The sequence below is a fragment of the Varanus komodoensis genome, unplaced genomic scaffold (assembly GCF_004798865.1).
Source record: "Varanus komodoensis strain SLA01 unplaced genomic scaffold, ASM479886v1 scaffold3, whole genome shotgun sequence".
In the NCBI taxonomy this organism is placed as follows: Eukaryota; Metazoa; Chordata; class Lepidosauria; order Squamata; family Varanidae; genus Varanus; species Varanus komodoensis.
This window is the reverse complement of record NW_025335761.1, coordinates 35,380,928-35,393,763: the sequence shown is the minus strand read 5'-3', so window position 1 is coordinate 35,393,763 and position 12,836 is coordinate 35,380,928. Positions and strand designations below refer to the sequence as shown.

The window sequence follows — 12,836 nt, the reverse complement described above, 5'->3', positions numbered from 1 at the left end:
CCGGACCACGCAAGAAAAGGACGCACTTCCGGGTGCATCAGCTGCCATTGGGCGTGCGGAAAAGTCGCTCCCGCCTTTTAGAGGAGGCCGTCGAATCACGCATTGAGTGTTAGAGCGAGGTGGTTTAGTGCGGACAGCGCTGTAGTTAAGCATGATGTCCCTTTATAAAGTCGAGGCTGGGAACTCGTGGATCTCAGAAACTGCTGGCCTGCGGACTACAGTGGGAGTGAGGAGAAGGAGCAGTAGATGCCCCTGCCTGCTTGCTCACGGGCTCTTGTCTGTCAAGCAAGCAAGTTCCAGTGATGAAGAGCTTTAGCAGCTGGTGACAATGGTGGTGAAGAGGTAGGCTCACTGAGGGAGGGGGCACATTGAGGGATCTTGCCCAATAGTCCTCAGATACTGGAGTCAGCACTGCGTAGAGCGAGTAGATGCAAAAAAATTACTATACCCCCTGCATGTTTACTTGCCTATAAATCCTACTGAATTCGGTGTGGCTTACTCTCAATCACATATGAAGCTGCCTTCTACTGAATCAGCCGTTAGGCCATCTGGCAACCCCTCTTCAGGGCTCTCCAGTTTTTCCTGGCTCTGCTTGAAAATGTCAGGAATGATTCTGGATCCTTGTCATACAAGTTGTGCACTTTACCTCTGATCTAGGAATAGCCTTGATGCTAAAGCTACACAGACAGTGGAATTTTGGCAAGTGCATCTCCATGCCAGAACAAGTCATGAAGACTTGCTAGAGAGTTTCAGGCCAATTGCTTAGTCTCAACTTGACCTCCCTCATATGGATATTGTGCAATGACAGAACAGCAGAAAAAGGCCTGCCTCTCTTTGGAGCTCCCTCCAAAGATAAAGGGCATGTGAGCATGATAACAGAGGCAGGAAAGGTCATGGTGGCTTATTTTCCCTCTCTGCATTTGCCAGTCACGAGCTGCCCAATTCATTGAATCCTTTGCCAGGTCAGAATTGTTGTGGTGCCTGAATTTAGTGAAGGTGGCTGGCTGGGATGCTTTACAAATCATCCTGAAATCTCTGGGGTTTGTAAACCTCAGCAACCACCCACCCTCACTAGGTCCAGCCATCATGACGGCCCAGACCAGGTGAGGGTAATTGTGCTAGATAGGTGGCTTGTACGCTTCTGGAATAGAAAATAAACCGCCATGCCTTATTTTACCTCTGGGATTATGCAAAGCTAATCAAAATGTAATAAACTTCTTGGAGTTACAGAAATCTTGCCATCCTTCATTTCTAATTACACTAAACTCATCTAAGGAAACAAATCTCTCTCGTGTCTCCTCAGGGAAGGCTGGTGATTCCTATGCAAAAGGGGATCCTAAGCCAGTGCAGCTTTTATTCTTACCTTTATAGGAACTATCCATGGTTCTATACAGTGGCAAGCCTATTTTGGAGCTGGAGTAAGCACCATGGATAGTTCCTGTAAAGCCTAGATAGCTAAGGAGCTTCACTAGCACAGGATTCACCAGCTGCCCATGCACCATAAAAAAACCACACTTCTCCTTTCTCTCTTAACCTTTATCAATCTTTTTCTATCAGTGTGTCAGTTATGGGCAACAACCAGCATGTTCCATTTTTAGGTGTCTGTCACTCAGAACCCAGAAAAGGTTCTTGGAACTGTGAACTGCTAACCTTAGTTAGGTAGTACTGTGGAAGTTGTTACCACATTTTTGCTACCATAGGTGAATACATGGTGCCTTGGAGTAAGAGAAGGGCTTCCATCCTAGATTGTTGTAAGACTGGTTTGGAAAGAGTGGAATGAATTTTGAATTGAGTTTCCCAGGCACAGTTTAATCTTGGCAGTTCTCAAGACTGTTTGTTTTGTGTGTTTTGCTTTGACATTTTGTATTCCTGATCACTACATATGTGTGTAAAAGCTAGAGCGTGAAAAAAGCCGACAGGAAGAAAATAAATGTGTTTGAAACATGATGCTAGAGAAAAGCTTTGAGAATTCCCTGGTCCAAGGCAAAGATGAACAAGTGAATCCTAGATTAAATCTAGCCAGAGTTTCCCTGGAAGAAAAATGGCTAATCAAGACTGTTATATTTCAGGCACATCGTGAGAAGGCAAGGCTCACTGGGGAAGAAACCACTAACAAAAGTTGAAGGCAAACAAGAAGAGGGAGACTTAGGAACATAAGAAAGGTCATGGTGGTTCAGACCAAAGGCCCATCCAGTTCTGTGCATTCTCTGTACACACAAGTTCAAACCAGCTGCCCATAAAATCGCTCAGGTAGGATGGCTGCAAGACTTTCTCCTGCCCAAGCTCCTCAGCCTGGTGTATGCAGGCAGGCCATCCCTGGTAAAGCAGGTAGCACATAGCCAGCAAAGCCAGTAGCCACTGTTAGTCTCCTTCATGAATATGTCCAATCCTTTTTTAAAGCCATTCAGATGGCAGCCATCACCACTTCCTGTGGCAACGAATTCCATAGTGTAGCTATATGCTGTGTGAAGAAGTACTTCCTTTTATCTGTTCTAAACCTCCCACTAGTCAGTTTCACAGGATGACCCTGGGTGCAAGGGTTATAGGAAAGGGAGAAAAATGTCTTCCTTTCCGCTTTCTCCACAAAGGGCACTATTTTAAACATCTCTACCATGTCTCCCCTTGCTTGCCTTTTTTCTGGCTGAACAGTCCCAGTTGTTGTAACTGTTCCTCATAGGGGACCTGCTCCAGCCCCCTGATCATTTTTGTTGCCCTTCTCTGTACTTTTTCCAATTCAGTAATGGCCTTTTTCAGATAGACAACCAGAAGTGAACACAATATTCCAAGTGCAATTGCAGCAAAGACGTGTATAAAGAAAGTAAGATTTTGGCAGTTCAGTTTTCTGTTCTGTTCCCAGTTATGCCTAGCATGGAGTTCTTCACAGCAGCTGCACACTGGGCTAACATTTTCATGGCTTGTTTCACTGGGCCAACATTTTCAACAAGCTGTCTACCACTACCCCTAGATCCCTTTCTAGCTTAGTCACTGCTAGTTCAGATCCCATCAGTGTATTTTTGAAGTTGGGATTTTTTGCCCCAAAATGCATTTCTCTACACTTACTTATATCAAACTGCATTTGCTATTTTGATGCCCATTCTCCCAGCTGTTGGAGCTCCTCACAATCCCTTTTGGTTTGAACCACCCGAAAAAGTTTAGTATTATCAGCAAACTTGGCCACTTCCCATTCTTAATTCCAGATCGTTTATGAATAGGTTGAAAAACATTGATCCTAATACAGAAAGCTGTGGAACTCCACCTGTTACATATCTCCATCGGGAAAAGTTACCATTTATTTCTACCCTCAATCTTCTGTTCTTTAAGCAGATAGTGATCCCTAAGAGGGACCCCTCTTTTTATTCCATTACTGCTTAATCTGCTCAGGAGCCTTTTGTGAGGGTTTTTGTCAAAGCCTTTTTGGAGGTCCAAGTAAACAGTGTCTACTGGATTGTCCCTGTCTGCATGCTTACTGACACTCTCAAAGAACTCCAGGGCTTCCCCTTGCGGAAGCCATGCCGGGGTGTGTGTGTGTGTGTGTGTGTGTGTGTCAGCAGAACCTGGCCCTCTGCTTGCTTGCTATCTTTAGTAATGCTTTCAAGCAGTGTACCCAGAACAGATGTTAAGCTAACTGGCATGTAATTTCCCGGATTTCCCCCCAGATATCTTTTTAGGGTTATATAATTGGTATTATATTGGTTAATCTCCAATCCTTTGGTATAAGGACTGATTTTAGGGACATATTAAATATTTGGTAAGAAGGTCAGCAGTTCCTTTTATAATTTATTTGAGTTTTTTTATCTATTCAATTTATATGCCGCCTCACTAGCTATAGGCTCTCTGGGCAGCTTGCAACATATTAAAATTCAACAATGTAAAACAATACAAACACAATATAACATTTACTACAAGAGCCAATAAAATCAGTAAATAAATTAACAGGATTAAAACCATAGAAAAATAGAATTAATAAATACTAAATACTATATACATATATAAAAACCCAACAATAAAGCATAATCCATTAAAATTAGAAATAAATATCTCTCCTTTAAATATCTCTCCTCATGTCCCATTGGCAACAGTATAAAATAATGTTATTAATACCTAAAAATTCACCTGTCAAAACAACTGCTAAACAGATAAGTCTTTAGTTGGTGCCTAAAAGCCAAAAAAGGATGGTGCCAACTAGATCTTGAACAGGATTGAATTCCAGAGTTGGGGTGCTATGCAGGAGAAGGCCCTCCTCCTTGGGAACTCCCCCCTCACTTCATTAGGGGGGGAAGGAATGCGATGGAGGGATTTGGATAAAGGCTGCAGTGAATGGGCAGGTGTGTATGGGGAAAGATGCTCCTTCAGATAACATGACTCCAAACCTTTTAGGGCTTTATATGTCATCATGAGCACTTTGAATTGGGCCAGGACAGCCACTGTAACCTGCATAGGATCGGCGTGATACGCTCACGAATACCAGTGCTAGTCAGCAGGCATGTTGCCTATTTTGGACAAGTTGCAAGATCTTGACCATTTTCAAAGGCAGCTCCACATACAGTAAAACAAGCAGGAGGTTATCAGTACATGGATAACTGTGACAAGGCTCTGCTCATCCAAGCAAATCAGCCAAAGCTGATTTAAAGCGCTCCTGGAAATGGAATGGAAATGGAGTCCAACTGGGCAGCAAGTGACAATTCAGGATTTGGGAGTACTCCAAGGCTGCGAACCTTATCCTGTAGAGGGAGTGCAACCTTGTCCAGAACAGGTTGAAAATTCCCCAGTTAAACAGATGGACTCCCCACCAGCAGTACCTCCATCATATCTGGACTGAGCCTCTTTGAGAACCATAGGTTGGATGCCATCTAGACTAGGTGACTTGCCAACTTTCAGTTTGTCAATAAGGTTGAGAATTTCATCTTTTGTCATACTATCTGCCTTAATTCCTCAGACTCCCTTCCAGAATACTTAAGCTCGGGGACAGGTATCTGCTCTGCTTCCTCTGCTGTGAAGACTGACAAAAATAATTCATTCAGCTTTTCTGCAACCTGCTTGTCCCCACTTAGTGCTTCTTTAATTCTGTTATCATTCATTGCCAGCTGCTTCCTTTTCCACTTTATTTCAATATATTTAAATAATTCTTTATTTTTAGCCTTGTTATTATTAGTGATATGCTTCTCAAACTAGTTCTTTGCTTCTCTGATTGTCTGTTTGTGTCTCCCTTGTGCAAGTTTGTTGTCCTGCTCTTTTCATTTGGGCAAGACTTCCATTTTTTCAAGGAAGCTTTCTTCTCACTAGTAGCTTCTTTGACTCTATGTGTTAACCATGCTGGTGATTTCCTGGACTTTGTGCTGTCTTTCCTCACTTGTGGTATGCATATTATCTGTGCCTCTATTATAGCGTTTTTGAGTAATCCCCAAGCACTTTGAAGCAATTTAAACTTCTTGATTCCCCTTGTTAGCTTCTTCTTTACAAGGTCCCTCATTTTTGAGAGGTTTCATCTTTTGAAGTCAACACAACTGACCTCTTTAGAAGTCTTCCACCTAGCTGTATATTAAATCTGATACCAGCATGGACACTGTTACCTAATGGCTCAACAACATTTACATCCTGTGCTATGTCCTGGGCAGCCCCCCTTGAACTAAATCCAAGATTGCCTCTCCTCTGCTTGGGACCATGACCAGCTGCTCTAGGGCACAGTCATTTACGACATCAAGGCATTTAACCTCTCTATCAGAACTGCAGCATGCATTTATCCAGTCAATTCATGGACATGACTGGGATAAAGTCCCTCATTATTACAATATTGCCTTTGTTGGTGGTCTCTGATAATTCCTACCTCAAGATCAGCCTGGGCATTCTGTACTGGGGGACAATAGCATACTTGTATGACTAAGCTTTGGAATGAAACATTTTCACCCATATTTTGTGGAGGAGTCTTCACACATTAGATTGTCGACTCTACTGGGCTCTGTGCCCTCTTTAACTAAGGCAACACCTCCTATGGTATGCCCTTTGAAAATAAAGTGTGTTCCTTTGTCCTCCTCTATCTCCCTATACAGTCTATATCCAGAGCTGGTTCAATTCTATCAAGGAAGTCACAGACTTGAGTTTACAAAAGCTGTGCAGGACTGCCAAGGAGTGGACTTTTCAAAGGGCATTCATTCATGGGGATGCCATAAGTTGGAGATTGCTTCATAGTATGTAGCAACAGCACCCTTTGGTGTTCTCTTGTCTAAATAGTAATAATTCCATGATTGCTCAACTGAATAAAGCTTTTCTGAGGTCGTAATTTTTCCTACCTGTGCTTACAGAGGGCTTCCTGCTCAGCTTCTGTCTCTGCATACTGGTTTTCATTGATTGGATTTGATAGAGTCCAGCTTAATTTTTCAGTCTCCTTCAGCCTTCCAGATAGGATGCTACTTTCAGTTGCCTCCAGTCTTGGTCCCTGCTTCTTTCATTTGTCCTGTCTCTTGCATCTTTTCTATTGGCTCCAGTATCAAAGTTTTGAGTTAAGGCAGCTGTTGTTATTTCAGCTGGAAGAGGCAGCTCCAGTGTAAACTGTCTGAGAAAACCTATCTGGCACATTCCCAGGGAAGGTTGTTGCAACCTTGGCATTGAGAGCCCTCAAGAAACAGAAGAGAGACAGGTGATCCGACAACAGGAAGAAGTAAATTGTTTTGTTCCCCAGACACCAATTCCTGACTCCTTCTCCTTTTCACCATCAATCTTCCAGGAGCCCAGAGCTGATTAAATTACAGATAGAATTTGATCATGTTTAAAGCAGAAAAAGAAAAAGGAGAGTTGGAGGAACTTTGAAGCCATCTACCTTAACCCCTTGTTCAGTGCAGGATCTGCAGTGCAAGTTACAATTGCAACATCCTTGATAGATGGGTGTCCTGCCCCTGCTCAAGCAGGGGTGAGCCTGCCATTTCTCAGGGCAGTCTGTTCCACTGTTGAACCGCACTTACCATTAGGATGTTTTCCCTAACATTTAGCAGAAATCTGCTTTCCTGCAATTTCCACCATTGATTCTAGTTCTGCCTTCTGGAACAGTGGAAAAGTCTGCTTCATCTTTTCACAGAATTACAGAACAGTAGAGTTGGAAGGAACCAAAGGCCATTGAGTCCAACCGCTGCTCAGTGCAGGGCACCAAGTTAATCATCCCTCTCACATGGCTATCCAGTTCCAAATTGAAAGCCTCTAGTGTGGAAGAGTCCAAGCCCTCCCTGGGTAATGGGCTTTATTATTGTATTGCTCTAACAGTCGGTAAATTTTTCCTGATATCTAGCTGGAATCTGGCTTGGTCAAACTTGAGCCCATTATTCTGTGTCCTGAACTCTGGGATGATTGAGAAGAGATCCTGGCCTTCCTCTTTGTGGCAGCCTTTCAAGTACTTGAAAAGTGCCATCCTATCTCCCCAAGTCTTCACTTTTGAAAGCCCTTTAGCTATTTGAAGGCAGTTATCATGATTGTCCTTAATCTTCATATCTCCAGGCTAAATATACTGAGGTTTTTCAACTATTTTTTCATAGGATTTGGCTTCCAGACCCATTTGCCTTCCTCTGGATACACTCCAGTTTGCTAGAGCCATTCTTAACATGTGGCTCTTGATGTTAGTGTTGAGTTGGGTTCTATGACTATCTGTAATACATAGTGAATCACAGATCTGGTTACAGTGATTCATGTTTTAATCACTTTACATGTGACCTATGTTAATGTGTTCTACATGAGGCCACCCTTAAAAACAGTGAGAAGCCATTAGCTAGGGTAAAATGTAGCTGTTAGAATTTTCTTAGAAGTGCACTTTGTAAAACATATTATGCTGGTGTTGCAAAGGCTTTGCTGGCTTCCAGTTGTTTACAGGCGCAGTTCAGGTGCTGGTTTATTCTGTATTCTGTACTCTGTTTATTTCTGGGTTTGGGGCCCAGATGGCTGAGAGACCACCTCCTTTTCTGTGGAGGTGTCTGTAATTACTATCCTTATTGGAGGCTGTGTTATATGCTCCACCACCTAGAGACTATGTTGGAAGATACTCAAGGTGGGGCCTTTTCAGTAGCAGTGTCCCATTCATGAAATTTATTCTCAAAGTCCTTATTTTGTTTTAGATAGCTAGTAAACTGTTTTGTTCTGCAAAGTTTTTAGATGCATCATTTTTTCATTTGAATGCAGTACAATTTCATGTTATGATTTTTGCTCCTATGTTTCTTGATTTTATGTGAAGTTTTAATATCTGTTTTATTATACATCACACTGGGTGTCTGATAGATGGAAAATGTGATTTTAAGTTTAATGAATTATCTCACTTTATCTAGTGCTTCTGATGTTCATAGGATTGTGCAGATAAATATATAAAAGAGAGATCAAGAGATCCCTGTCCCATGGAGCTTACAATGTAAAGTTCAGCAGTCAGGAACACAACTGGGAAGTTGAAAGGAAGGAGAAGCAGGAACAGGGAGCAATGATTATGGGGGGAAATACCACTGTATGTACTTAGGGTTGTTCATACAAAAGTAGGCCTATTGAAATAAATGGAATTGAGGTTGGTAATGACAAACTGAAGTTACATTGATGTCAGTGGGTCTACTCTAAGTAGGACTATGTTTGTATTCAACCCATAGGTTTTGTTTCTCATGGGGATGAAGACAGTTCAGAAAATTCCCTCAGCATGGTTCTAATGTGGCTGTATGTTATGTTCAAGTAACTCGCATTAGCTTTGTTAACCCAGTTTATTGCCCACTGAACCTCAACCCATGTGCCTCCCATCCTCCCAGATGTACATGACCTAGTGTGATAAGGTGCCTCCTCAGAGCAGCTAGCTGGTAAAATATTGCAGTACTTTTTACTGGCTGTGTCACTGGAAACCAAGGGCCTGGAAAGAAACAAGGAGACAGTAGAGCAGCCTTCCTCAAACAGGCACCCATTAGATGTGTTGGACTACAACTCCCATCACCTCATGTTAGCTGAGGGTGATGGATGTGTAAATTGGGGAAGGCTGCAGTGGAGAAATGGGGAAAGATTTGCTGTAAGAACAAGGGGAAAGAGGTATAGAGGTCTCAGTTTCAAATATTGATGGACACTGGCCAGCAATCTGCAAGTTTTAATGGGGATCCACAGTCTGTGCCAAGTAACAGAAGCAGAAAGAGAAGTGTGTGTGTGGTGGGGGGGAGGAGCAGGATTTGGAGCCCATGTAATAAAAAGCAAGGCAAGACTGTATGGTGAGAATTTGGAGGCTGCAGGGTGTGATGCAGGTCTATGTTAAGCATCAGGAAGAAGTCTCTTTGGGGAAATGCTGGGTTTATTTTGGATAAAGCAATATTTGAGAGATACCAAGCCAAAGTAAATGAGGTGGGAAAGCAGCCATTCCTGGCAGCCTGAAGGGCTGGATTGGTAAAAGCCCAAAGCAGCTCCTTTGCTGCAGTTGATGGAAGGTGGAAGTGGCTGTTTAGGCAGCACAAATCAGACTGTTCTCAGTCTGCAGACTGTCTGATTCATCCCCCCACTCTCCTTAGCCTCCCTGGGGACCAGGTCAAACTTCCTTTGCTAGAACTTCAGGCTTAATCCTAATACCTAACATATCTGTCTGGATTTATGCAGGAGACTAGTTGCCTTTTGGGAAAAGACAGGGTGAGGAATAATTGCAGAGAAGCTAATGACTGACAGTTGTGGATGAGTGGGGATAGTTTGAGCTCCTAACCCTTTCCCCCTTTGCCGGAATTACCCACCCCCGATCAAGGCAAGTATGAGATTGGGCAGCTCTTTTTATCTGCTGCAGAATGGGGCAGCCTTCCCACAGTTGGAGCCTGTGTCCCAGGAGCATTTCTGGAAGCAGCGACTTTGGCAAGAACTGTAAAGGTCAGTTTATAAGTGGGTCCCACTCTTTTCCCAGGCTGTGTAGTCTGCTGTGCTGGCACAGCTCACAGCCTAGTAAAATCTCAGAGAATGGCACTGCTCATCTGGCCAGGCATGTGCTCTTGGCAGGCTTTGCCGGCTTCTGTGCATGCGCCTGCCTCTGGCTCATTTTGTGCCTCCACGATCCCCTTTGGCCATGTAACCCCAAACGCAGCCTTCCCCAACCTGGTGCATCCAGATGTGTTGGACTACAACCTCTGGTGTTCCTGCTAGGGGATGCTGAGAGTCGCAGTCCAACACATCTGACTAGGCCAGGCTGTTCTAAGCTATTTTTACCACAGCTGCTACTTTAGTTTGTGGGCCAGCGATCTTCCTGCCACATGGAGGGCATTCTCACTTACACCTCTGGAAAAGCAGCAGAAAAGACAATGATGCTGAGTGGCAGAAAATCCCAACCTGTCTCTTGTCTGCTTGCTTCTCTGAAGAACTGACTAGGTGGTGAGACCATTGGGAATGAAGCAACGATCCCAGGCACCTTTCCAGGTGATCAGTCTGAAGCCCTGGAACAGGAGTGCTTCTGGCCAGGCTGGTCCTGCACAAATGTACTGCCCCTTGCAGAGAATTTCACACAAGGCTCAGATGACAAGGATTTCCACTTATAACTTTCCCATATTTTGTCTTCACTTCTTTAGCCTTTTTTCATATTACAGCAAAAATCTGTCAAGAAAGGAAACAAAATAGTGCACAGTGCTTTTTGATTGATAGTCCTGGCCAAAAGCCAGTGCCCACAGGGTTGTTGCCGAAAAAGAATGGTGGGTCAGAACTGGGGGATGGAGTCAGTGCAGAGGAAAAGGAGAAGGAAGAAGTGACAAAGGGTTTCTGGTGGCCAGGGGTGGGGAACCTGTGTGCCTCTAAATGTTGCTAGACTCCTGGCATTGTAGATTTGGGTCCCAAACTCATGCGACAAAATTCTGCCTATGCTAATTTACATTTGGATATGCAAATTTAGAAAGGATTACATTGATTTGTTTAAATTTCACAGGAGGCAATGCCAACCAATTAATTTCTTATCCAAATACTCTGAAATAAAATAAACTCTTCAGTTAAGTGTTACCCTGTCCCAGTTCACCCCAAACCAATGGAAAACATTTTTTCTGAGCATAATTGTCATACAGAGAAAGATTTTTCTGGGACTGGGCAGATTGTTGCCTGTGAGAAGACCAGAGTTAACTCTTCTGTCCCCACCTGCAACCTCCCTTGAAAATTGCCCTCTGAATGGCAATTAATCCCAGGGCAAAAACTTCCATCAGCACCAATGAACTTTCAGAACTATGTGGAATAGCCCCAGGGTCCTGGGAAATAGATTCAGGGCCAGGCCTACCAACACCCCTATCAGATTACAACTCCTATCAGCCCCAGCCAACATGACCAATAGGTAGGAATGATAGGAACCCAACATGAGCTGAAGGCCCTCAACTTCTCCACCCGTCATAGTGGACTGGTACATCTTACACAGTTATTGAGACTGTCTTTGAAAAGTGTTTGGCCAAAAGCTGTGGTTAATTGGGGGATGCTTCTGGATGCTATCTTTCTATCATGCCATCACCCATGATAAATTTGATGATGAAATTTGATGAAATTTATCATGGGTGCAGGTGTTGTCACCTTCTGCTTGTAACTATCCTATGTTGATCCAGCACTGCTTCTTTTTTCTTACTGCAGAAAATCCATTAAGTAGAAGAAGATGGAAGAACTGGGAGCACTAGAATCCCTTTGTTTGAAAGCACCATGGTCTGGAGTGCCGATTAAAAAGTCTAGGTTCTTCACTGCCACTTTCCATTCACTTCCCGCTGGTTCCTAGGCACAATGCAACATGCTGTGCCCTTTAAAGCCCTATATAGTTTGGGCCCAGGAACTCTTAAGGACTGCCTCCACAGCCATCCAGCCTGCCTATCAGATCCATCTTTCAGAGGTGCATTTGGTGGTGAGCCAAGAGGAAGCCTTTTCAGTTGCAGTGCCCGAGCGAAACTCCCTCCCTAGAAGTCCATATGGCTCCTCGATTGCAGGCTCCTCTTCTGTTGAGCAGCAGAATCTACTTTATTCTGCCCAGCCTTGACTGTGGACTCAGTTTTGTTGCCCCAAATATGAATGATTGATTTTTATTTATTTTAAGTTGCATTTTACCTGCAATGTCCTGCTGCTTCATGCCTGTGTTTTTATTTGTGATGTTTTTTTAATGGTGATGTATTGGGTCTTTTAGTTTTGTTTTTTTCCCTTAAACCTCATCGAAGCCTTTAATTGAAAAAGCAGCCTCTAAATATAAGGAGGGTGAAGAATTTGAAGGAAAACCTCTCATTCAAGTCCTTTTAGATTTCAATACAACGCATACAACAAATAAAAAGAAACACAGAAATATTGCTGATTCTGCATTGCATTTCCTTCATTTTATACGTTAGGGCTGTCTTGCGGGATAGTTATCCCAGACAGAGTCCACAGTTCATAAAACAGAGGATCCCTGACAGTCATTCCTGCTCTTCAGCATATTTCCACCACAAAGCTGAGTCACTGTGCCTGTTGCTGAGATTATGCTTCCTATGACAGGGATCCCAGACGTGCTTGTCTTCATGTAGCTGTCAAGTTTTTCCTTCCCCTTTTCACTGTTACAAACCTGTTCTTCTGTAATGCTTCCCCTGTTGATCTCCCAAATGTTGGTCTAGACCAGGGGTCGGCAACCCGCGGCTCCAGAGCTGCACGTGGCTCTTGAACCCCTCTGCTGCGGCTCCGTCGCTCAAAACACCCACCGCCACAGCTCATGATCTGCTGTAGCTCCGCTCAGGAAGGCAGAGCTAGCTAGTTAAGTAAAGCAGCTAGTTAAGTAAATCGCTACATTCCTCTGCTAAACAAGCTTCCCACAGGCTCTCATGTTACACGAAATGAAAACTGCTGAAAAGATTCTCTTTGTCCCAGTGTAATCTCCTTCATCTGAATGTTAAAAGCTG

General features: G+C 43.5%; 1 long non-coding RNA gene across 2 annotated transcripts; it reads left to right on the top strand.

Annotated features, from left to right (window-relative positions):
• Nucleotides 1-112: 112 nt before the first annotated feature.
• On the top strand, nt 113-12,254 carry LOC123026869. 2 transcript variants are annotated; one of them, XR_006415402.1, is made up of 3 exons: nt 113-342; nt 9,761-9,840; nt 11,560-12,254. It is a non-coding gene; the product is annotated as an uncharacterized LOC123026869 (long non-coding RNA). The 2 variants fall into 2 exon arrangements; XR_006415401.1 differs by lacking the exon at nt 113-342 and having other exon boundaries at nt 8,172-9,840.
• Nucleotides 12,255-12,836: the final 582 nt, after the last annotated feature.